General features: G+C 36.6%; 1 pseudogene; it reads right to left on the bottom strand.

Annotated features, from left to right (window-relative positions):
* Positions 1-425: 425 nt before the first annotated feature.
* LOC132010623 (zinc finger SWIM domain-containing protein 8-like) overlaps positions 426-27,719 on the bottom strand; it is a 37,797-nt pseudogene continuing 10,503 nt past the window's right edge.

Raw genomic sequence — 27,719 nt, 5'->3', positions numbered from 1 at the left:
ATTCTCAGTCACTGAACTGGGGGTTTTTCTTATATATTAAATATATATATAAATATATATATTTTCTTATATTTTCTGGTTTTTCTTATATTTTCATATATATATATATATATATATATATATATATATATATATATATATATGGCTGGACAGTGGCTCATAGAGCTAAGTATGAGCCCTAGCTGTGGGCTAGAAATGTCCTTATTTTTTCTGTTTTGTCTGCCTCACTGGAGTGGGAGAAACTTAAGACTAAAGCAAATAACAGTCTTTCCCCCACATCGGTTCAAAGTTCATCTGCACATGGAGGGAAGGAAGGTGAAGTCCCAGGCAGACTAGAGTAAGAAAGGAGTTTATAGACTTATAAATGCCAAATAAATACCAAAGGCCACCCAATGCCCCCTCCCAGACAGGGCTGTCTCCCCCAACCCTAGGCTTCTAGGGTCTGAGATATCTTGGCCCCAAGCTACAGCCCAGGAGCAGCTGCCAGTCTGGGCTACCAGAGAACTGAGTGGGGATGATCTGTCCAGCCAAGATTCACTCCCTCTGTGTGAGGGGCCCCTATAGCCACAGGCCTGTGTCCCCGTATAGGACCCTAGAGGGGCCAGATTCATGGGGAGAAGGTGGTCATCTCGAGTGAGACCTGCTGCCACAGCTCCTTTGTCTGTTTGCTGCGCTTGAGGTTCTGCAGGATGTCGTTGAACTGCATCATGCTCATGGGTGTCAGGCAGAAGGCGCTGCGGGCACTGCAGATCGCGTTCACAAAGTCTCGTACTTGGTAGGGGTCAGGAGAATCAGGTGGTGTTGGATGTACTGCATGTAAGCCTGCTGGCAGTGCTGCACCAGTTGGTGGAAGGCTGGGGCATGCAGGTGGTTGTGGGCATGAGAAGGGCTCAGCTGCTGCAGCGTCTCCATGATGATCTCCCAACTTTGCTGCCAGCCCAACAACCATTTGACTTCATCAGTGTAGGTGGAGGGGAGCGGGAGAAGTTGTTGGGGTGTTCGGTGACCCAGCATTTCCAGTGCCAGCATTTCAACACGGTAGGCAGCGTGCAGGTGGTGCAGGCTGTGTGGGTTGACAGGCTGACTGTGTGTCTCCTCCTCGGCTGGTAGAAACCCCCCCGCTCACCAAAGGGCTGGGCTGTGTAGTCAGGGCAGGCAAGGAGGCGCCCTGGATGGCTGGAATTATTTGGTCATAACTTATGTCTTTTTGCAGGCTCCTTTAGTGGATTGAAAAGTTGGTTTTCTGGAAGTTTCTATCCTGTATTTTACTGCCTCTACACAGCTTGATATGTAAGACCTTACTTAAATTATCTAAATAATAGCTACAGTTATAGCATTATTTATTGCCTATGTGTAAAGATTTACAAAATATTTATGTCTGAAGCAGATCTTTTCTTCAGGTACCACTTGTCCATATAATTAACTATATGTGAAATATCTGCTAGAGGAAGACCTTCAGGCAGGTCAGTATATTAAATATGTGGACTTAAACTCATCATGTTCTCCCCAAACCTGTCCCTATAGCTATGAATTGTTCTATAATGCAAAATAGTTTTCTAAATCTAAATTATCTACTCCCAATACTCTAAGTATTTTTAGATATACAATCTAAATACATAAACTATCTTCTTTCCATTAACATTGCTATAAAATTTCCTCATATTCTCATCATTTTTATTTAGTGATTTACAAATACCCACCTCATTTTCCTGTTCATTGCCTTGTCTGCCTTCTGCTTGGAGCACCATTATCATGTTTCATATAGTTGTAGACTGTCCTTCTATAAACACAGACATGATTAGTTCTCTGTACTTAAAATAATTCCAGTAACTCAATAAAAGCACAGAATAAAATTCATGTTCTTACTTGGTTATAAGATTCACTGTGCCTTGATTTCTTCACAGAAATTCTAGTTCATCATTTCATGTTTTAAATTCTGCCCTCTAGCTATACAAACAGAAGTAGCAAAGAGAAGTAGCTTCTAGAAAACAGAAGTAGCTTGGGAATAAATAAATATGCCATAAGATCTCCATTCAGTAATTTAATTACAGTTCACCTCACTGTTGGGGATCTCCTAACAACTTTTTTTGTTGTTATTGCTACTAGCTCCAATCAGTATTTTTGTTTGTCTGTTCATGTGTTTTTTAAAAATCCATTTGTATGCATCCACTGTTAGGAGGCCTCTTTTGCTTACCTAATATGTATAAATTTTTTAAATTAAAAGAAGATAGAACAGTGTCATCTACTACATTAGATTGGCCTACTCTATAGCAATAACCTATGTCTTGCTAAATTGCCTTCCCCAGACCACATTGTAACTGGGGTTGTTGATATATTGAGGTTCTGTCAATCAGATGCAATCTCATAAAATCTAAATTTAGTTTATTTATGAAAAGACAGAATGCCACACCTTGGTACTACATGGACTATCCATTCACAATTAATGATCTAACAGAGAAGGTGTGGTTCTAGAATGGAATGTGGAAGTAGTGTATCCCTAATCCATTGACAGAAGTGACAATTGTATATTTCTGGAGACAAGAGCTACACTGATGGTTTATTTATTTTTAATTTTTATTTTTTAATTTTTTATTTCTTTTCGCATAACAGTATTCATTGTTTTTGCACCACACCCAGTGCTCCATGCAATCAGTGCCCTCTCTAATACCCACCACCTGGTTCCCCCAACCTCCCATCCCCTGCCCCTTCAAAACCCTCAGGTTGTTTTTCAGAGTCCATAGTCTCTCATGGTTCACCTCCCCTTCCAGTTTCCCTCAACTCCCTTCTTTCCATCTCCCCTTGTCCTCCATGCTGTTTGTTACACTCCACAAATAAGTGAAATCATACAATAATTAACTCTCTGCTTGACTTATTTCACTCAACATAATCTCTTCCAGTCCTGTCCATGTTGCTACAAAAGTTGGGTATTCATCTTTTCTGATGGTGTATATATATGTACATAGTGTATATGAACCACATCTTTCTTATCCATTCATCCATTGAAGAGCATCTTCGTTCTTTCCACAGTTTGGCGACCGTGGCCATTGCTGCTATATCATCCTCAATGGGAAAAAGCTTGCAGCCTTCCCGTTGAGATCAGGAAAACAACAAGGATGCCCCCTCTCACCACTCTTGTTCAACATAGTATTAGAAGTCCTAGCAACAGCAATCAGACAACAAAGAGAAATAAAAGGTATCCAAACTGGCAAGGAAGAAGTCAAACTCTCAGTCTTCGCAGATGACATGATTCTTTATATGGAAAACCCAAAAGACTTCACCCCCAAACTACTAGAACTCATACAGCAATTCAGCAACGTGGCAGGATACAAAGTCAATGTACAGAAATCAGTGGCTTTCTTATATACTAACAATGAAAATACAGAAAGGGAAATTAGAGAATCGATTCCATTTACTATAGCACCAAGAACCATAAGATACCTGGGAATAAACCTAACGAAAGAGGTAAAGGAACTGTACTCAAGGAACTACAGAACACTCATGAAAGAAATTGAAGAAGACACAAAAAGATGGAAGACCATTCCATGCTCTTGGATCGGAAGAATAAACATTGTTAAAATGTCTATACTGCCTAGAGCAATCTATACATTTAATGCCATTCTGATCAAAATTCCACTGGTATTTTTCAAAGAGCTGGGGCAAATAATGCTAAAATTTGTATGGAATCAGAAGAGACCCTGAATAGCTAAGGAAATGTTGAAAAACAAAAATAAAACTGGGGGCATCACGTTACCTGATTTCAAGCTTTACTACAAAGCTGTGATCACCAAGACAGCATGGTACTGGCATAAAAATAGACACATAGACCAGTGGAACAGAGTAGAGAGCCCAGATATGAACCTTCAACTCTATGGTCAAATAATCTTCGACAAAACAGGAAAAAATATACAGTGGAAAAAAGACAGTCTCTTCAATAAATGGTGCTGGGAAAACTGGACAGCTATATATAGAAGAATGAAACTTGACCATTCTCTTACACCATACACAAATATAAACTCAAAATGGATAAAAGACCTCAACGTGAGACAGGAATCCATCAGAATCCTAGTGGAGAGCATAGGCAGTAATCTCTTCAATATCAGCCACAGCAACTTCTTTCAAGATATGTCTCCAAAGGCAAAGGAAACAAAAGTGAAGATGAACTTTTGGGACTTCACCAAGATCAAAAGCTTCTGCAAAGCAAAGGAAACAGTCAACAAAACAAACAGGCAACCCACGGAATGGGAGAAGATATTTACAAATGACAGTACAGACAAAAGGTTGATATCCAGGATCTATAAAGAATTCCTCAAACTCGGGACGCCTGGGTGGCTCAGTTGGTTAAGCGGCTGCCTTCGGCTCAGGTCATGATCCCAGCGTCCTGGGATTGAGTCCCGCATCGGGCTCCTTGCTCGGCAGGGAGCCTGCTTCTCCCTCTGCCTCTGTCTGCCTGTGCTCACTCGCTCACTCTCCCTCTATGCTTGACAAATAAATAAATAAATAAAATCTTTAAAAAAAAAAAAAAAGAATTCCTCAAACTCAACACACACAAACAGACAATCCTATAAAAAAAAATGGGCAGAAGATATGAACAGACACTTCTCCAATGAAGACATACAAATGGCTATCAGACACATGAAAAAATGTTCATCATCACTAGCTATCAGGGAGATTCAAATTAAAACCACATTGAGATTCACTTATGGTTTGTCTCCCTCCCACTCCCATCTTGTTTCATTTATTCTTCTCCTACAATAAGTGACTCTTAATCTCACAAAACAAACTGAGGGTTGCTGGGGGGAGGGGGTTTGGGTGAAGGGTGTGGGGTTATGGACATTGGGGAGGGTATGTGCTATGGTGAGTGCTGTGAAGTGTGTAAACCTGGCGATTCACAGACCTGTACCCCTGGGGATAAAAATATATTATATGTTTATAAAAAAATAAAATAAAATAAATAAAAATTAAAAAAAGAGGGGGGGGAAAGATATTAAATTTCCCAAATTAAAAAAAAAAAAAAAAAAACCACATTGAGATACCACCTTACACCAGTTAGAATGGCCAAAATTAGCAAGTCAGGAAACAACGTGTGTTAGAGAGGATGTGGAGAAAGGGGAACACTCTTACACTGTTTGTGGGAATGCAAGTTGATGCAGCCACTTTGGAGAACAGTACGGAGATTCCTCAAGAAATTAAAAATAGAGCTTCCCTATGACCCTGCAATTGCACTCCTGGGTATTTATCCCAAAGATACAGATGTAGTGAAAAGAAGGGCCATCTGTACCTAATATTTACACTGATGGTTTATTGATTCCCCAACATCCTGATTGTGACACAGAGGCACCCATTATTAAAATTTTTCTGGAGGTTGTAACCAGACCTTAGAATACTCTGCTTTGGATTTATCAGTGATTGTGAAATGCACTGATCCCTATCTTAAGTCCCATTCTACTTAAGCAGCTGAATATCTTCACAACAATTCTATCAGGTAAATAACATAATTGTTTTCATTTCATAGATAAAGAGACTGTGCTCCAGATAGTAAATCTTCCAAGGTTACACAGACAGCAGTCAGTGAATCCAGAACATGAACTCCTGCATTCTCTCCTGAATTCTGCCCAAACTTCTACATCTACATTTTCTTCTATATTGCAAAATTTGCCACAGTCCTGTCTTGCAGGCATTGGAAATTGATTTCTTGAGAACATTTTGGAATTCCATTCCTAGTGGTAGATCTACATTAAAGGAAGTCACATCAGAATGCCATCTGTTAACACAAAAAGAGATGTCCTTTTCACATAGATGGAAATGTTTAATTCAGCCTAACTAGCACTATTTTTTCTGTCCTGTGGGAGATCTATGAGGGAAACAACATCATAATTAAAGTTTGCTTGGTAATCTTCAAATAATAATGAAAAAAATTAAAGGAATAAAATATATAATGGCTTCCAAGCGGAGAAAGACAACTATCATATGATCTCCCTGATATGAGGAAGTGGTGATGCAACATGGGGGCTTCAGTGGGTAGGAGAAGAATAAATGAAACAAGATGGGATTGGGAGGGAGACAAACCATAAGTGACTCTTAATCTCACAAAACAAACTGAGGGTTGCTGGGGGGAGGGGGTTTGGGAGAAGGGGGTGGGATTATGGACATTGGGGAGGGTATGTGCTTTGGTGAGTGCTGTGAAGTGTGTAAACCTGGTGATTCACAGACCTGTACCCCTGGGGATAAAAATATATGTTTATAAAAAATAAAAAATTATATATAAAAAATATATATAATGGCTTCCATATCCATACCCATAAGAGGTGTGGTCTTATATATGGGAGTGGATTCTTGGAAGTTATTTGACTTTAACTTCTTGTACAACTCCTAATGATATAATCAATTTTAACAATAGAACTAGAGTAATTTGTTTTTAATTTAGGTAAGCCCACTCCTATAGATAGGTATTTGATTAAAACTGTCTACATTTGGGGTGTCTGGGTGGCTCAGTCGGTTAAGCATATGACTCTTGATTTTGGTTCAGGTCATGATCTAAGGGTCATGATATGAGTCGTGAGATTGAACCCTATATAGAGCCCTGTTTGGTCTCACTGTCTCTCTCTAAAAAACAAAAATAAAAACCTGTCTGCATTAGCTTCTATGATTTCCTTGTATCTTAATTTTTTCCATTGGCTGAACTTTCTTCTGAGTAACATTTTCTTTCTTCAGGTCTGATACTTACATTCAGTAAATATATTGCTTATGTCTTCAGGCTTTGAGACTATTGTTTTCTTCTTGAATTCATTTATCACTCAGAAAGTAATGTTGTTTACCTTACCTTGAATTTCTTACAGAAAACTTAGTGTCACCTCCCTTTACCCAATACACTTACTGTCCTTAATTCTAATCATCCATTATCTGTTCTTCCAATGAGAGTGAAAGCTCCAGAAATGTAGAGACTGTGTCACATTTATCTTTGTAGTCTCTGTTCTTAGCATAACACAGAGCAAGTTCCCAAAGCACCCAAAATATTATTATGAAAGAAATAATAATATATTTGAAGGGACTTTGCCAGTTATAAAATGTACACTAATACAGGATATTGATATTGTGAGGTTTGTTGTTCAAAACATACTTTCAGGATTTCAAGATAATTTCAACTGTGTTTGCCAAGGAGCAAATTATTAGAAAAATTTTTATATTCTTTATTTTTTATACATTTCCATAGTGCTAGCTCCCAAGAACTCAATATGGTAAATTATCATTTTGAGCTCTGAGATAAGAGAAAAAAGATAAATGTATATTATTTCAGCACTTCACACTTTAGAATTGCTCCTAAAATGCATTCTGAAAAATGTGAACACTCAATTGCCTTATTTGGCATTTCCAAAGAAGAACGAGCTAAAGAAAATATAAGATTAATTTGAAATATCCTTACTTATAATAACTTATTTCCAGTGTTTTGCCATAAATATGCCATGGCAGCCTTATTAACTGATTTAATCTAATTAGTGTCAAAGGAAGTTACAGGTCCTGAATACAAGATTGCATTCAACAGTAGCCATTAGGACCAAAATACACATAATAAGAAATGTTTTTCAAAGAAATGTTTTCATTGTGAGGATTCCTGGAAAGATGTTATGGGATGTCAGTTTAGTTCACTCCAACAAATATTTTCTGAGAATTTATCATGTACACAATGTAATAAGTTCTAGGCAGACAGAAATAAATTAAAAACAATCTCATCAAAGAGTTTATAGTTGGAAAATTAGATATTCAATAATAAAGTTGTAATTACATATGACAAGTGCTTTAGGGAATAAAAAGGACTTTAGGGAAGAAAAGAGGGAGATCTATAATCCTGCCTTGAAGATTGGAGTTGGGATAGCGATAAGAAATACGGAGACTTTCTGGTTAAGGTAGATCTACACCACATGCTGAAGAATGAGCAGCCTGAATCCAAGAGAATGAAAAGGAAACAGTCTTTTTTTCAAACCAACGGACTTGTGAAGTTGCAGAAGCTTGAAACTAATTGGTGAGTCTGGGAACCAAAAGCAGATCATCAAGGTTGGAATATAAATTTTGAGATGGGGACCAGTGGAAGATTACATCTTTTTTCAGTGAGAGAAAGCATCCATGTCATGGAGGTCCTTGTCTGTAAGGATTAAGAGTGGGTAGCTGAGGCTTCCTAAAATATCACTGTAGAAACAGTGTTTTGCACAAAGATGTTCTATGCATGTTATTGCCTTATCATATGCTGTGCAAACATTTAGCAATAAAGACATAAAGTAGAACACTTTTAGTTTGTTTTTAAATAGTTGTCTAAGGTGAGCCTCCTTCCATATTTAAGTAACATTGAATTTAATAAGTATTATAGATAATACTTGAACCTGAAAAATGTAGAATCAGTGGAAATTTCTGCATTGTCATTAAGCAAGTTTCACTGGTGGGTTACATTTGTATCCTATTATTTTATAAAATGTGTCTTTTGGGCGCCTGGGTGGCTCAGTGGGTTAAGCCGCTGCCTTTAGCTCAGGTCATGATCTCAGGGTCCTGGGATCGAGTCCCACATCGGGCTCTCTGCTCAGCAGGGAGCCTGCTTCCTCCTCTCTCTCTCTGCTTGCCTCTCTGCCTACTTGTGATCTCTCTCTGTCAAATAAATAAATAAAATCTTAAAAAAAAAATAAAATAAAAATAAAATGTGTCTTTTTTTTTTTTCCCGCTCTTGATTTTTTTATTTTTATTTTTTATAAACATATATTTTTATCCCCAGGGGTACAGGTCTGAACTTGGCCAAAATTATAACCAGTCTAGCATTCATGCCACCAGGCAGTCTGGAAATTAATGCTGGAAAAATGAGGGTATAAGCTTTACCATAAAGTTGGAAGATCTTTCTTTCTTTCTCCCGCACTCCCCCACTTTTTTTTTTTTTTTTTGGAAGATCTTTCTAACTCACTCTCATTGAAACATATCTCACATGGAGATTACCTCCTTAATGTGTCATCTATGTCTGTATGCTTTTCCCCACAAGACCTTTTTGAAACTGTAGTCTAAAATACTCTTTTTAGGGCACCTGGGTGGCTCAGTGGGTTAAGCCTCTGCCTTCGGCTCAGGTCAGTCTTGGGATCCTGGGATCGAGTTCCACATTGGGCTCTCTGCTTGGCAGGGAACCTGCTTTCCCCTCTCTCTCTGCCTACTTGTGATCTCTCTCTCTGTCAAATAAATAAATAAAATCTTAAAAAAAAATACTCTTTTTAAAACAGCAGTTTTATCCTCCACTTCTACCCTCAGTTTAGAACTCTTTAATGGATTAACATTACATTTAAAATTAAAAATTAATGTTTAACATAGCCTCTCAGGCCTTGCATATTCTGTTCCCTGTAAGAATCTCCCACCTCAAGTTTTGTTCCCAGGAATCCTCACCCCAAAACCAGGCCCACTGACCTGTTTCTGTCTGTCCCAGCACTAAACCATTGAATGAGAAATTCTCTCTGCCCAAGATGTTTTTCCTAATTCTCCCCAAACTCCACTCTCTCTCATCAAGTTCATTTGTACTCAACTTTCAGACCTCAACTAAATGGTCTCTTACTTACAGAAGCCTCAACCAACCTCTTTATTGGTCCAAACAGTCTTTAGGGGGTGGCTTAGAGCAGGATTTACCTCCCCTTCCAAGCACTTACACAGTTGTAATTTCACACTTTATTTTTGCCGTTGTTACTACTATCATTTGAATAATGGTAATTCCCCTTCTACAAACTAAGCTCCATGGGTACAGGGACCAGAAATCTTTTAGTTCACCATTACCTCTCCATGGCAATGTTTAACGTACAACTGCTATAACAAAGAGTTAAACTCAAACTTACAGTAAGTACATTTTTTGTATCTTGAAATATTTGCTGGTTCATATGGATCTTTAAAATGGGTTACTGGTAGTTGTTGTTGATTACTCCTATCTGTGGTGTATTTGAGGGAGTACATATTGAGGGAAGATTTTTGAGCCAGATTGATGGGAATTGTTTTGAGTCTTAATCTGTTCTCTACCAAAGTAAGGAGTGATATAAGGATGGGATTCTTTTTCTAACTTCACGCTTAGTTAGAAGGGGTTTCAACTAGGTCCTTCCTAGAGCTTATTATATACTTTATGTCATTGGAAAGGCACAGAGAATGAGATTCTGACTCATACTTGAGGAAAGTAGGGACCAATGGCAATAGGAAGACCATCTAAACCTTGAAAATAACTACACACCAGCAGCAAAACAAATATGTGATTTCTGGAGCCACATATTTGCCTTAAGGCAGCCACCATAAGGAAGTCAGCACAAGATATAGTCTACAGGATGATAGGGTATCAACAGTAGGAGGTTGTAGCCTGCTTCACAGGGAGAAGATGCTAAAGTGTGTACATCTGGGTGGCTGGTTAAAAGAAAAACCAAGCCCATATCACAAAAACTGAGGGAACTAGAAGAGAACTCAGATAATACCTATGAAGGAGAAGCTTAAACATTTATTCATGAGAATACAAAGCCATCCTTCATAGTACCAATGAATTAACTATTTTTGATTTCTTTACCTCCTATCTCTCCAACCTCTCTGTTCTTGAAGGTATTAAAATAGCAGAAAAAGAAAGGGAAATTGGTAACTGGCAGTTGAAGAACCATAGTTCTACTTCAAGGCAGCTGGAAACCCACCACAGCTGGCTTTAGCTGGGGAAAAAAAAATCATCATTGAATGATGCTTACAGTATTGATCTATGTATTGGATGGTTTTAATTAGTTAATTGAAGGTGTATTTTCATTATAAAGTGACTGACTTTCTGCTCTTTAATAGTGATAAAAAAATGTCATGGAATCATTCTAGCTTTTCAAACAGGATTGAGGGGAGGATATTCACTTTTGGAAGGTTTAAAAAAGATAGAAGAAAGAATGATGTTAATTTATAACTACATCCCATGAGTGCTACCAATTCAGGGTACCTGTTGCATAGTACTTTATGCACATTTGTTGAATAAGTGAGCTGCATTTTACCTTGCCTTTTATTAATAAGCTGTATGACCTCAGAAAATATCTGATACAATTGGCCTCCTGTGTAAAAGTTAGAAAGTCCATTGAATCTCATAATCCATTTCTAGTCCCAAATGTCTACTATTCTTTCATAACCTCAAATGCTTGGAAATCACTCTGTAGAAAGTTTAGAATACTATAACGTTACCAACTACTTATAACTACTTTGCACTTTTAATACAGAGATAACAAATGAATAGCTATATATACCGGACATCATGGAGCTGAACATTTAGCTGAGGGAAAAGAAAATAGATAATTGCAATATATTTTATAAATGAAAGAGCATGGAATATAAGAATATCATATAAAGCATATTTACTATCTTTTTAAAACAGATGTTGGCTTTAGGGGCACCTAGGTGGTGCAGTCAGTTGAGCGACCAACTCTTGGTTTCCCCTCAAGTCATGATTTCAGGGTGGTGGGGCTGAGTCCTGCATCAGATTCCCTGTCTGCAGAATGTCTTCTGGGGATTCTCTCTATCTTTCCCCCTGCCTTTCCTGCTCATGCTCTCTCTCTCTCTCAAAATAAATAACTAAATAAATCTTAAAAAAACAAACAAACAACTTAATGGTTTCAAAAAATAGATGTTGGCTCTTTGTATGCAAAACTTTAAAACCAGAATTATATTCAGGATATTGAGAACTTCCAAGTCAACCTAAATTAGAACCCCAAATAAATATCTATTATATAAAACTAAGAAGATCTTTTTAAACAATGTGTTTTATAAAGTAGATTTATTTCTTTATTTGGTTTCATGAATTGCTTATTTGTGTGGACAATCATAGCTTAATGTTATGTTTTTTCCAAACGCCTTTGAATGCTTGACCAGTTTAATCTCCAAGTATATGGATTCAATCCAAAAAGAAAGGGTGTGGTGTGAACTGTAGGATTAGTTGTGTAAGGAAGCATTTCATGAGTATGTAGGGAATGACATAAACATCATATCTTCTATTTGTTTCTGAGAAAAGGAAAATATTTGGCCCCTTTCTTGTTAATTCCAGTCAAATTTTATTTTGATTAATATTATAAAACAGACTTAATAAAATATTAAGTAATTTTATAACATGAGTAAATTTTATTTAAAAATGTTTGGGAAAAATTTAACAAGATTAAACTTTGAAAAATACAATCTTGGGGAAATAATCTAAGAATAGATTTCCAGTGGGAAGAACAACCTGGACTATTGTACTGCCAGAAGATATCTAATAGTCACAGGCAGTGGATTAGACATCAAATATAATGTAAAAAAAAATTAAGATTTGTTTATTTTAGAGAGAGAGAGAGCAGGTGCACAAGCAGGGGGAGGGGCGAACGGACAGGAAGAGAAAGAATCCTCAAGCAGATTCCTCACTGAGTACAGAGCCCATAGCAGGGCTTGATCTCAGGTCTTGAGATTATGAACTGAGCCAGAATCAAGAGCCACGTTTAACCAACTGAGCCACACAGGTGCCCCTCTAATGTGAATGTTTTTTATTATTTTTTAAAGCCTTAAAGTTTTGAATTTTCTATTCACTTTATTTTGAAGCATGTAGAATTTTCAATTCAAATGCATGAATTTGTGTAGGGCTAAGAGAAGTCATAAATCTGTAAAATACTGTTCATTGGCATAGACTGTTGACTCAAATGAAGGTACCCATTCAAATTGAGGAGGGAAAATGACACAAAAAGTCCAGATTATCTGTTTTATTTTAAGACAGCTGGCTTGGATTTTCATCACAAATTTCAATGTGTGTGTGTGTATGGTAGGGGAAGGGTTTCCCCACATCAACAAGCAGTGCTCAAGATATTGGCTAGGTGTCCTGCAGTTCAGCTCAACTCTGACACTATCTACCCAGGGATAGCATCAGATTCCACAGAGGGCAGAGCCCCACAAGGCTCCCCTCTCTCCAATTTCAAATACTAGTCGCAAGTCCAAGTTGCTGCTTGGTATTTCTGACCAACTAACTATAGATTGCAAATTTCCATCATCATTTCCTCTTTGGATTCTATTAATTTGCTAGAGACGATCACACAACTTCAACATTTTGCTTACTATATTACTGATTTATTACAAAAAGATATATCTTGGGAACAGCCAGATGGAAGAAATGCATAGTGCAAGGTATGGTGAAAGGGCACAGAGCTTCTGTGTTCTCTGGTAGTGCCACTGTCCCCAAATCTTCACATGCTCATCAACCTGGAAGCCCTCCAAATTCCATACCTTGGGGTTTTTATAAAGGCTTCATCACATTGGCATGATTAATTAAATCATTGGCCATTGGCCAGTGACTCATCGCCCAGTCCCTCTCTCCTCCCCAGAGGTTAGGAGAATGGCACTCAAAGTTCCAGCCATTTAATCAGTTGGTTGCTTCCTCAAAGCCCTCATCCTTGGGAGACCTAAAAGTTGTCTCATTAACATAACAAAAGACTATTTTGGTCTCTCTCACAAATTCAGAAATTCCAAGGATTTTTGGAGCTCTATGCCAGAAAGGATAAAGACTCAACATATATTTCTTATCACAAATCATAATATCATAGCAACTTAAAAATTGTTCTTATTATTGAAAAACACAAGAACCACATTTTTAATAATAGTAAAATTAAAGACATTCAATTGTTTTAAAAATATTTATAATATTTTGGAACACGTAAGCGCATTAGGACACAAGTGAGAATAGCTTAGAGAACAATATCTACTATACTTAACATAAACTAGGGTACAAATTTAAATTTTGGTTAACCATGTAGAGTTATTCTCTCAGTAAAAATTCAGAATGATAGTAACAAATTCAAGTTTTAAGAAGTCTGACATGATTCTCAGACCTGTACCTCTGGGGCAAATAATACATTATAATTTAATAAAAAAGGAATTAACAAAGCAAGAAAAAAAAAAAAAGAAGTCTGACAACAGAAAATTAAAAGGAAATGCAGAGGCATTTGCCTGGCTCAGTTGGTAGAGCGTGGGACTCTTGATCTCAGGGTCTTGAGTTTAAGCCCCTTGGTGGGTGTGGTACAAGTTAATTAACTAATTAATTAATGGGAATGCATACAAGGTTTTGTAATAGTCTCAGTAGGCACTAGGTAGAGTGTGAAATACTGACATGACAAGCCATTTTCAGACAGAGTCAGAGCTGCACCTGCCGAGAAATTTCTGTAGCCATAGCCATCTTTGTTTGAATTGGGCCAAAATCTCTGGATTGGGCAAAATGACAATTGTCTAAAGCAACTGCTGAAGAAGTCAGAGGGAAGAGGGACATCCTGATCACAAGGGTGATGTTTGTGTACTTTCTAAAGAGAGAATCGGTAGTCAATCAATGTATAATGCAGAGTAATTAAGCTTGTTAACACCAATAGAAAAAATTTCCCCATTTCTTCAGCTCCTAGAATTGTCCCCCTTCTTTTTCCTCATAAAAACCCCTTACTTTCTTTCTGTCAGCTGGACACTGGGTTTCTACCTGAATCTGTGCTCCCTGAAATGCAGTTCTCTGATCCCAGGGAAACCTTCCTTTACCTCTCATTGTGTGGTTCTTTATCTTCAGGTTAGCAGATGCTAAGTAATACAATATATAAGAGGTAAAAATGGCAGATAAATATTGGTCGGATAGAGGGCGGGCCAAAACAAATGCTGCTCTAGTCAACATATTCTTTCTTCACAGTCCTTCTATATATTGAGAAGAAAAGTACTTTCATAATTTACTAAATACAATTTAGAGCATTTATTACTTTCATAATATATCTTACTTTACACAACACTTTAAGGTCTCTTCAATGCGTTCTCTAAGGATCTACATAATTCTTTGGACACATCAAAGTGTAAAGACATGACAGATGCCATCTAATAAATGGTCATATATTTAGGCTCCACTAAAGCTTACAATTCCTTTTAAAAAAAAATAAAAAAGCATCTGCCAGGGACTGAAATTAGTAAATAATAACATAAGCACTCTCTGTGTGTGAGGAAGTCTCGAGTTTCGGTCAGTTTGTTATATAACCTCCCAGCATCCACCAATAGCGGCAGGACTAGATCACTAATTCAATCTCTCTGTTGGTTAAATTGTGCCTAAACTAAAAATGATGCCTAGAGAAATTAAGAATCCATTATAACATCACAAAGCTACACACTTTATTTTATTTCGCCTGCCTGGTCATTTCCTTTGTCTATTAATAAAAATGTTTTACAGATCTTACAAATGTTCTGAATGTCTATACTTTCCTTGCAGGAAGGTAAGACTTTTGTAGGACCTCATTATTGCTGTGGAAGCCAGCCTCCAGTATTGCCCCAGTAATGCTCAGAATATGACTTTAATGCTAAATCATAAAAAGGATGTTGATGTCTTTACTTATTGCATCCCTCTCTTTGGGAGAATTCAGCTGCTCCATTTTAAGTCATCCCTAACACCCCTAAGGATAGCACTGAGTGGTGAAAAACTGAAAACTGCCGACAGCCTGATCAGTTTGCCAGTTCTAGAAATGAGCCCATCACAAAAACAGATCCTCCAGCCATGTCAAGCCTTCAGATCTCCGCAGCCACAGCCACAATCCTAATAGGAACCTTGTGAGAGATTCAAAACTAGAACCATGCACTAAGCTACTCCAGGATTCCCCACCCGCAGACAACGTGTGAGATGATGTTTATCATTTTAAACCATTAAGTTTTTGGATAATTCATTGTGCAGCTAGGTAACTAACACAATTGCTAATCATAGTGGCAATTTGCATACTAAAATTCATTTATAAATTGTATGTATCAGTACATTTTATTCTTTATGGTCACTTTCCACTTGTTCTCCAGATATTTAAATTTTATTTTACATTTATAGATGTTAGAAAAAAAAAAAAAAAAAACTACTCACTCCACACAATGGCTGATTTCCTCAAGAGAAAAATAGTGAGTCAATGTTAATTTCTTCCAAATTCTTGGTATTCATTCCCTCAGAAATATTTTGAGAGTCTATCATGTGCAGATGGAGGTAATAACATATAAAAGGCTTTCCCTCATGTAGATTACATTCCAGAGTGGGGACATAGGAAGTAAACGATGAAGTAAACCAGACTTTGGTGAGTATCATGGAGAATAAAAAATCCTCTGGCAGGAGGAGAAAATTTCTGTGTGACATGAGCTGACTTACATTTTAGTAGGATCCCAAGGCTGCCAGCACCAACAGGCAGAGTTCTGGCACCTCACATTGTTGACACAACTACCAACAGATGCTGGAAAATGCAACTGCTGTGTCTAGAAATTCAGCATGGTACCTGATTTTTCATATGAACATTTCCAGTTGAAAATGGATAAGGTATCCAATTGTTGGATTTAGTCATGTGACTAAACTCTAACCAGAAGATGTCAAAAATGTGGAAAACAATAAAGAGTCTGTACTTTTACCCCATTTGCCAACTAACAGGTTAGGCTGCCATAGAAAGTCAAGAACCAGGGTGTGGCTGGGTGGCTCAGTGGATTAAGCATTAGACTCTTGATTTCAGCTCAGGTCATGATCTCAGGCTCCTGGGATAGAGCCCCACATTAGGCTCTACACTCAGCTGTGAGTCTGCTTGAGATTCTGTTTCTCCCTCTGCCACTTCTGGGGGTGGAAGGTAACTCACGCTCTCTCAAATAAATAAATAAATATTAAAGAAAAAATGTCAAGGACCATGCTGCCATGCCGAGTCCATTCTTTTTGTTGAGTGTTGGGACAGAATGTTGAATTCATACCTATGGTAGGCTAATAAAATGCAGATGACTCCTTGGTCAGAGACAAACACCATTTATCACTCATATTTGTTCCCTACACATCAGTTCCCACAGGGAAATATGAGAGCCAGAAGTTATCTGCATATGCTGTGAGGTGCCTCACAGGAAGGAAATGTCAGAATGAGAAAACTCTGATCTTATGTAGGACAGCTCATGACCTGTCTATCCTCCCCTCCAGAGAAAGAAAGAGCAACAGAAATATTATCTTTATTGCAGAATATAAGGAGACATGAGAGTGAGAGAGAAAACATATCTACATATATTATCTTGGGATATAAGAAAATCTCCTCCAAAAAAGGGGAAAAAAAATTAAAATCCTGGACTGTTTCCATACACAAAAATTGACTACATACTTTGGCTCAAGGGACTCCAGCTGCACAGGGATGAAATCCATGGGAAAAATCTTCCAATACAAGGCAGGCTAAGGAAAAGAACATAAGGCATTTTTGGATTTGGTAGTGAGTTTTGGGGTTCTTCTTTAAAAAAAGTGGAAGATTCTGCAAATATACAGAGCAAGTCAGATGCTGGATAAACAAGAGGAATAATAACTTCTAAAAATGAACTAAAATGTGACTGATGTATTGGCACCACGATGTGGACAGAAACTTAATTTCTTCTCATGTCTTCATTATTCCACCATTTTGGTTGATTCCAACTTCAAGCTGTTAAAAAAGATAGTGCAGCAGTCCCAGAAATCATGTTAAAAAAAAATAACATCAACAATAGGAATGGCAGAAGCAAAAATAGTGGAGTTTTAAAAATAGAAGAGATACTGTTATTTTCCTGTGACTTTCTTTTGTGAATGAGGAAACTTTTATTAGAAGTCTTTCAATGGAATTACTTCTGGTTCTGTTGTCTAGAATCGGATCACATGTCTTTTTCTGAAACTGCACAGGGTGTAGAGTTTGGGATTTACTGGGGTTGGCTTAAATTAATCAACTAAGGTGGAATGGAAATGACCACCAGAGGGTGCAGTGGGAATGGCAACTTCCTGGCTTTGGAGGCTCAAGAAACATTCTGAAATCCCAGACTGGTAGGTTAAGTAGGAACTACATGGTTGAAGAGAGTGAAAGGAAGAGTTGCCGGTAGAAAATACAGCACAGGAAAATGGTGGGGGCAGGCATAGAGTTTTTCTAGGAATAAAGGGGACTTCAATTTAAATGGAACTTTGATTTCAAGAGTATAGTTTCCAGAAATAAGACCAAAGGGACAGGTTAAGTTTAATCACAAAGAATCAAGTATAAGAATGTTTAAATTTCCTAAGGGCTCTCTTTGTATCTGATTCCAAATAACAATTCCAGCACAACTGATTCTTTAACTCCATACAATGACTCTCCTATACTAACATGAATTTCAAAATTTGGAGTTACTGTTATAGTTTATTTATATTTATTTCAGTCTTCTGACCCCTTAATGGTGAATAACTTTTTATTATTCCATAGTGTCCTATGTGAGACTTGGTTCAAGGTGAGACCAATGCTTATGGGTAATGAGGGGATGGTGTATATTAATCATGACAAAACAGAAATGTTGGAAAGGATAGTAGTTTAGAAGTTTTTTAAGAAATTTGTAACGTGATGGTTTTGTTACCTCTATTTAATAGTTCATGTTTCTTCCTCTTCCAAATATTTCCAAGGCCCTTAAGGAGAATTTTTTTTTTTTTTTTTAAATTTACCAAGCATTTGTTTTGAGTTTCTGATTTTCTTTACTTGGAGTCACATTGCACGGCTACAACAAACAAGACGGCATGGAAGATTTTTAAGAATAAAGAATTGTGACCAATCATACTTTCAGAACGGTTTAGCAACATTAAGATCCTCTGAGGTTTATTTTCATGAGTATTAACTACATGAAATATTCTGTCCAAAAAGATTTTCCCTTCTTCCTTCATTTTTATCCTATCACAATGTAGTAAGATATTATGCTCTCATTGACATTATTAAAATGGGAAACATTTTTCAGAAGAAATTCCTGAGTCAAAATGAGTAAGAGAACATAATCTTAAAACATACATGGTTAAATTAAATAAACAGTATGAGTCAAAATATAATTTTGCAAAAACAAACACAGTACACTTTTTTTTTATTCTAAAATGACACATTTCTAATTGAACACACAAGACAATGAGACAAATTTTATGGTATGTTGCTTCTTGAAAGTAAGTTATCACCTTACATGACTGTAAGAGATTTTGGTGGATCCATATTTCCCTTTTAAATGCAGTTCTTTTTTTTTTTTTTAAAGATTTTATTTATTTATTCGACAGGTAGAGATCACAAGTAGGCAGAGAGGCAGGCAGAGAGAGAGAGAGGAGGAAGCAGGCTCCCCGCTGAGCAGAGAGCCTGATGCGGGGCTCGATCCCAGGACCCTGGGATCACGACCGGAGCTGAAGGCAGAGGCTTTAAGTGCAGTTCTGTCAAGGGGTAGGGGTGGGGTCATAAAAATCATATATACTGTATGAAGAAGGATTATAAAGAAAGAAATAAGCAGCTTTCATGGAATTGTCAGAAACCCTGAACTCTAATATAATAGTTACACATCTTAGAAATGGACAATCAGGGGGTGGTTCAGTGGGTTAAACCTCTGGCTTCAGCTCAGGTCATGATCTTAGGGTCCTGGGATTGAGCCCTGCATAGGGCTCTCTGCTCATCAGAGAGCCTGCTTCCCCAACCCCCTTTTCTCTGCCTGCCTCTCTGCCTACTTGTGATCTCTGTCTGTGAAATAAATAAATAAAATCTTAAAAAAAAAAGAAATGGACAATCAGTGGAACCAAAACATGTTACTCTAAGAAAGAAAGCAGATGTCCTTTCATACTCTGTTTCCCATCCTGCTTTTGGGAAGGATACAACAAAACTGTATATTGTGGTTTAGGAGAATTTTTATTATTTTTTTTTTAAATAAGATTTTCCTTATTTGAGAGAAAGAGAGAGAGAGTATGAGAGGAGAGAGGTCAGCGGGAGAAGCATATTCCTTGGTGATCAGAGACCCCAGTGTGGGACTCAAGGATCATGTTCTGAGCCAAAGGCATTCGCTTAACCAACAGAGCCACCTGGGTGCCCAGACGAATTTTTATCTTGAGAAGACTATGATTGGTGGGTTCAATTCAGTATCAAGTGATCTAATTAGCTAATAAGAAGAAGAAGCATAATTTTAATTTCTCTGGTTTAAAGAAATAACGTGAATGCACCATCATGAGATTTTTTCCCCCAGGTTGGCCCTGTCCTGCTCACCTTATGGAATTTAGGTTTTCATGGCAGATGCTCTAATCAAGAATAAAAATTATGGCTCTGAATAGAATCATTCAAAGTGCAAGTGTAGGAAAATTAAAAGGTAAAGTATACAGCAGGCATAGGAACTGAAAATAAGCCACTGTCAACAATGCCATCACCTCTTCCTGCTTCATTTGGCATCAGCAGTGGGCGATGGAGACTGCTGGAGGGAGGCAGAGCACGGACAGCCCCCAGGAAATCATTGGAAAACGTTAGAACAAAATCAAGTGATAACTAGAAAGTACTGAGAAGATTTCACTAACATATTTCTCCAAAATTGCAATTCTTTTTTTCCCAGTCAAATGGGCATCAGACACCAATGATGACAACTAGATTATGATGTATATTTTTGGATATAAAAGTAAGCAGTTCTGTTTTCTTATTTTGTGGCTTTTATTCCTTTGGTGATTTCATAATACTATCATCACCTTCACACTTTTCTCTCTTATATATTTACCTTTGAAACTAAGCTTCTAGAGTGGTGAATGGCAGCTAGGTGGTGTGGAGTGTGTTCATGGTTGGTAAGAGAAATAATTTTTCTTTTCCATCCATATTCAGCTCTCTCAATTTCTCATAGAAGGATGCTGAAAATAACATTTCTACTTAAGTATTTATAGCATTGCAACTCTTCGTGTCCTAGCAGAAAGTATACAAAATTTGTTCAACAATGTCCAGCTTGTTTCAAGATAGGCAAAGTGGAATAATTCATACATGCATAGAAAAACCACTGAAAAAGATGTCATGAAAATTTTGAAAGCCCTGTGCCTTTTATTATCTCCAATTTCCCTCTCTTGTAAAATTCTATTCAATTACCCATTCCTTTATTCTTAGCACATATGTTCTCAATTTGCACTGTATCAATTTGCATTTATTTGTAGATTGCTGTTGGTAAAACATTTCTTAATGTTGTGTGAATGTACATTTATTTTTTTATCTCCACAACTGGATTGAAATTTCAAACAGGACAAGCACTTAATTGACTCTCTCTGCCTGTAAGCTAGGACAAGTGCTCAATAAAAGTTTATTGAAAATGAAAACTCTTGCCTCAAAACCACTTTTTACCACCAAACACGGAAACCATAAAGGAAAAGATTGATTGACTGGACCACACAAACATTTTAACTTCTGTGCTTTAAATACTGATGAATGAGCAAAATTGAAAAGTAAATAAAAATGGAGAAAACAGTCAGGGTTTATAATGTACAAAGCTTTAATCATTACTAAAGAGGTTAATTTAAATCAGTAGTAAAAAATGAATACTTCAACATATGAGTGAGAAGGACTTAAGACCATGCAATTTGCAATGAAGATGATATATACATACATATGTACATGGATTTCTTATAATCATAAGAAAAAGACACTGAAAGCAATACTAATGGAAGAAAGTATTATTTAAACAAATGCAAAACTTGGGGCTCCTGGGTGGTTCAGTGGGTTAAGCGTCTGCCTTTGGCTCAGGTCATGATCTCAGGGTCCTGGAATCGAGCCCCACATCGGGCTTCTTGCTCAGTGGGAAGCCTGCTTCTCCCTCTCCCTCTGCCTGCTGTTCCCCCTACTTGTGCTGTATCTCTCTTTCTGTTTCTCTGCCAAATAAATAAATAAATAAAATCTTTAAAAATAGCTGATATTCATACTTTAAGTTTTTATTCAAATAATTACTTCACAACATTTCCCTTTATCAATAACTTAGACCTTCTAAACTTAGACTTTAGGTCTTGTATGCTAACATGCAATAATCACCCAAATGCAATCTAAATGAGATAGACAATATTAATCCCCTAACAAGATCAGAGTGTATAAAATTGTTCATTTTTGTGACTACCTCTACTTTTTTTTTTAACTGTGTTCAGAATTATTTTAAACTTGACTTATTTCATAAATTAGTAGTATTAAATGCAGTATATATTTTTCTTGCTGGAATAACAGATAATACTGATGATTATGTTATAAATAACTGAATTTCAAATCACACACTATTCTATAGTAGCTAGGGTATCACAGAAAGTCGGTCATCGATCTATAACTAGTATTATGCTAGATTCAGAATGACCAAAGAAAAACAATTGTTCTATATAATAAGTAATCAATCAGCAACTTCCTAGAAATGTAGGGGTAGCATTAACAGGACCCTTTGGGGTAATCACCTTTAATGGATTAGAGAAAATAATGTTAACTGCACTTTAAGTTTGTTGTTGTTTCTCTTGGCCTAGCATATTTTCTACATTTTTTTGTGAGCTAAACATCTGTTTGCTTTGCTTGTGGTTATAATACCAAGAGAAAGAAGTGAGACAGAGATAGCAATTTGGTGGTTATATTTTTCCAAGTGCAAAGATGAAGTAATAAGAAAAATAGTGATCATGTTTTGAAGTAGTGCAACATGTAATCCCTTAAAAAATTGAAGTGCCTCGCATGTAGCAGAACAACTATGGCCAATTCAAGTTGGTGGCTACAGGGTATATTGGAAAACCACTCCAGAAAGATTAATGGAGAATACTTTTTAGGAGAAATAGTATGGTTAATGACAATATTTAACTTGCAGAGTCATGAAAAGGTTGAATTTGAAAGCAAACCTAAAAGCCTGTTTACTTATGGCTCCTATGCCTACTACTTAACTCTAACTCTCAACTGTGATTTTCTACACATAATTTTTGGTAGATTTATGGCTATATATATTTTTTTTTTCCAATTTTTGTTCTCTCTGGGGCAAGCCGCTCAGTTTTCAACTGCTGCTGAAGTATCTATTGAAGGTAAATAGAACAGTTGAAAATCTATGAATAACTTACTTTCTGGAAGTAAGAGAAAGGTTCTCCTACCTTTTGTAGTTTTCAACAAAGGTTCATACCAAGAACCCAAAGACTCAGACTGAGGAGCTAACTCTACAGCTCAAGATAAAATGCAGCACTCCTCACGTCTCTGATCTCGTTGTGATAACAGCCTCAGCATTTAATAAAAGGGGAATGTGGGTCCCACTACATGACATTCTGGAAAGAAACAAAACTATGAGACAATAAGAAGATCAGTTGTCAGTAATGGGGGGTGGCGATGAATAGATGGAGAAGAGGGGATTTTTAGGCAGGGGAACTATTCTGTATGATACTGTAATGGTGAACACATGTCATTATACATTTGTCAAAACCCAAAGAATGTACAAGACAAATATAATGTGGACTCTGGGGCTAAAAATATATCACTATTTGTTCATCAGTTATGATAAATGCACCACACTAGTGGAATGGTGCTGACAGTGTTTGTAGAAGTTCATCCTTTGTGCCACTCAGATCCACCTGTTTCTCATAATAAATTCTCTCTGTGTACCAATGCTTCTTTTTCATGATGGCAGCAAAGCACAATTTATTTAGGAGAAAAAAAACCTTATAAGAGAAAAAATAATAGAAAATCCATAGTAGTCGCTGTTGCAGTTGGTACCGAGGCTACAAATAATACTCATCATGTTCTCTTCTACCATTTGGTCAGGTGTAGTTTGCTCACTGCATGGGATAAACCAAGGGATTGAGACCCTGGTTTCCATACCATTATCAATCTATGGTTACTATGATTGTTACCCAATGTAAATATGCCAAGAAGAGACCCAAAGAGTCAGCTCAGGTCCAGCCATACACCTTCCTGTTCCTACTGTGTTGCAACTACCCACCCTTCCATGAAAACCAGAATCAATTACCCCTGTAAGAATATTAACTCGGAATGGTGCTTACTGATTTGCTGTCAGGTGGATAGGAAATGACCAAACAGCACCAGTAAAGATAGATTTAGTGAAACCCTAAGAAAAATTCAGTTGACCTAGAAAGGGTTTGTCTGGGAAGTTTTGCTTGGCTAGGTTCTGAAGTTGGAGATGGGGTTCAGGTCCTCAAAATGTGTTATTTTGGCTAAAGGAACAGTGCCTAATACATCCTAATAGCATAAAAAGTAAACCCAAATATGTGAGCATACTGAAGAACTCTGCTCTGATCAAACGTATTCACATTTTTGTAGGCATATAAACCCATCCATTGGCAAAAGTAAGGCTCAAGTCCAAATCATACTTCACTGGAAGAGAGAATGACTATTTGCTGAACAAAATATATATATATGTATATATCTCCCTGGTACAAAAAGAAACAATGATTCTACTGCTATAACTCTTCAAACTATCAGAAGTAACTAACCAGATGATAACTTGATAGAGTTAGAAAAGTTTTAATCTCTGCAGTATGAATACTATGCTGCATTAGGAAGAAATTCTTTTCCTGAATACTGAATGTTTAAATTTGTTTTTCTTAAATAAAAATCCCAAGACTAAAGTAAATCTTCAAGTTCAGCTTCCTTAAAGTAAATTTAACTTCATTGTAGAAAAAGTGTTACTGAGGCAAAATTTTAAATATGGCAAGCTGAACATCCCTATTAGAAAACCAATCGTCTATGTCAGAGAATGTTGGCAAGGAATCCCTATCAGTGAGCTGTATAGTTATTACTTACATTGAGAGATACCACATCAAAAACATCATTTGTGCCTTAGGATAATATTTAGAGTTTGTATTTGGAATTCAATATTAATATGTTGAAAATAATAAGAAAGAGATTCAAGACTTCTTTTCAAATTTTCTACTCTTCCTGTGATAACCACCATTATGTTGTAAAGTGTACCTTTTAAATACTGATGTACACAATAGAACATTTTTCTTTCTTATTTATAATCATTTTTATGAAGACTGTTATTTCATCATATAAAACTATGTTTCATATCTATAAATAATGTAGCCATTTCTGAGACAATGGTCATAAATGTCTTTCTAACATACAGTCATCCACAAGCTGGTTACTGTATGTGACATAAGAAATAAGACTATAGAAACCCTGAATGGAAAGACCTCATTTTTCTCTAGGTGTGAAATTAAACTAGAACTATTAAAGAAATCTTCACTCAAGCCCTTTAGATTATCTATTATTTCTCCCCATAATATCCAACCCTCCATCTGAACACCACACTCTAGAATGATGATTAGATCCTACAAGATGGTAGAAATCCAACCAACATGAAGTTAGTGGTGACCTTTACAGCCAGCAGATGCTCCTGTTGAACAATGTGAATTGGGAAGCATTTTCTAGGAGTAAAATCAGATTGACACTTTGATTTTAATGGATCATGAGGTAAGAAACTAAGTCTGGAATTTAAACTAAGATTTTCGCAAGTAAGAATTCCACTATATATTATATCTCATCCCATCATAACAAATCCCAGGTAACCCATATGTTATTTAAAATACTTTCTACAGATTGATTAGACAAATGTATAGTTCTGTTTAAAAAAATTAGAATTTGATGATCCATTTTGCTCTATTTTCCCATGTCTATCATTGGTAAGAATATAAATCTCTTAATTGAATATACTGTCGTTCTATCTTTTTAGCTGTGACATATATGCAAGTTGATGACCTCTGCTATTTTGAATATTAAGCTATAAATAAGAGAAATAAGAAAATGACTTACTTACTTATTTTATCTGGAAAATATCTGAATTCAGTCACATTCATGTATGAACTATTTTCTGTCAACCTCAGAGACGTTTAAAGGAAATTTGTGTTTTCTCTTGGAAGTTATTAGATCTATAGAAATATTGCTAGGTATTGCGTCATCTCAGCACTTCAGCATGGTGATGAAAACAGGTTCCTCTTTTTGCTCCATTTTAAAATCTGCTATCATATGGAAAAGAAGAATGAGGACTTGTGATATTATTGTGTGTAAAATGAAGTCATATAAACTAACTTTACAATTACGTCAATCAGATAAAAATCCTATGTACTGAAAAACTACCTTAAATTTCTAACCACTAGCTTTTGTCAAAGCAGAATTTTTTTTATGCAGACTAAAAAGTTTGTAACTTGATGCTTCTATACACACACACACACACACACACACATACACATATACAAGAACACACCATACATAGTCTATGTTTGGACATATATCCACTTAGGACTTTCATGTATGACATGTATGTTTTGCATGATATAATCTGTATAATATGATGAATAGCATAATATATACCCACAACTATGAATAGATATCACAAATCTAAATGCTTTCTGTTATAAGTTGAATTGTGTCTCCCTCATGAAAATATGTTAAAGTCCTTAATTCTAGTACTTCATGGTGTGACTTTATTTGGAAATAGGGTTTACAGAGGTAGTTACATTAAAAGGAAGTCATTAGATTTGGCCCCAACCCAATATGTCCTACATACTTTTCAAAAGGAGAAATTTGTGCACAGGGACAGACACACCATGAGGAAAGACAAAGTAAAGCCACACAGGGAAAAGATGGCCATGTGACTAGAGAGATGCCTTTAATGAGCCATGAGACAACAAGGATTGCAGATGTCAGGGGAGGATAAAAGTTATGCTGTCCATGGTTCCTCTAGCTGGATTAAGAATCACATTTACATGGGGCAGATTAATAGGAGAAAGAAATCAAAGTTTTCTATGTGTCCATGGAAGCCCAACAATGACATCAAGACCTAAAGAAATGGACCAAGACAGACAGTTCTTATGCTTTTTAAACAGAGACACTAAATCTGTGAGGAATAGACAGGATAATAAAAACTTAACTTTGGATTTCAATTAGTAAGGAATTCTAAACAGAATTTGGGCTGTGGAAGAAAATGGGTAAAAGTGAAAAGTGCGTATATAGTCTTCTCTGTTTTGAAGTCCCTATCTCTAGTGATAAGGGATTCATTTCTTCCGTACCTCCTGGTTCAGGGAGGGTAGCTTCACATGGGAGATTTATTTCCTGCTTTCAGGGGTATTGAGGACAGGCTGAGTATTCCTTCTTCACAGATGTCTCTTAGATAACTTTTATTTAAAACAATCAATATGCCAAAGTGATGCACTTAGGGCAATCTGTCCTTTGCTTCTACACAGACAAATAGCAGAAGTTAGAAGAAATAAGTAAGGATTCTCCCCTAGAGTCATCAGAGAGAGCACTACCCTGCCAGCATCTTGATTTCAGACTTTCAGCACCTAGAACTAGGAGAGAAGAAATTTCTGTTGTTTTAAGCTTCCCAGCTTTTTGACATTTTCGTTCAACAGCCCTAGAAAACTAATATACCTTCCTGTGCATTTAAAAAATAACTGTACTGGCTAATGAAGATACTTACATGAATCAAATTCAGCCCTGGGGACTTTGTTTTGCATCCTTAAGCATAGATGCACTTTAATCAAATTTGTGGTAAACATAAATGTGAAATTGCTAGTTAATATCATAGATGTCAGCATTAAAGATTTAGAATTATCTCAATACTCTGGAAACATGGGATGAAACCAACAGCTATCATCTTAATGGGGATAAATGAAGTGTGAAAATGCACAGACTCCAATTGATGTTAAAAATCATGGAGCGCTTGCTAGTCACAAGTATGAGGCAACAAGGACATCAATTGCTTTAAAAATTGACATAATTTTAGAGGACTACATTTAAAATATTTCAATCATGAGAACTATTCTATAATTCCTATCCAGGCTGCATGGAATAATATGTAAAAATCATGTCTAATTAGAAATGTCACAATATAAGTGAGATTATGCAGATTCCAGTTGTCAGGGTAAAGACATCTGTTAAAATAGCAATAAGCCCTGGAATGAATTAACTGACCAGCATTTTATTACAAACCTGGCTGCAAAC

This window comes from Mustela nigripes, chromosome 2, assembly GCF_022355385.1.
Source record: "Mustela nigripes isolate SB6536 chromosome 2, MUSNIG.SB6536, whole genome shotgun sequence".
In the NCBI taxonomy this organism is placed as follows: Eukaryota; Metazoa; Chordata; class Mammalia; order Carnivora; family Mustelidae; genus Mustela; species Mustela nigripes.
Note: the sequence above shows the minus strand (reverse complement) of the source record. Positions and strands in the feature narration are given on the sequence as shown.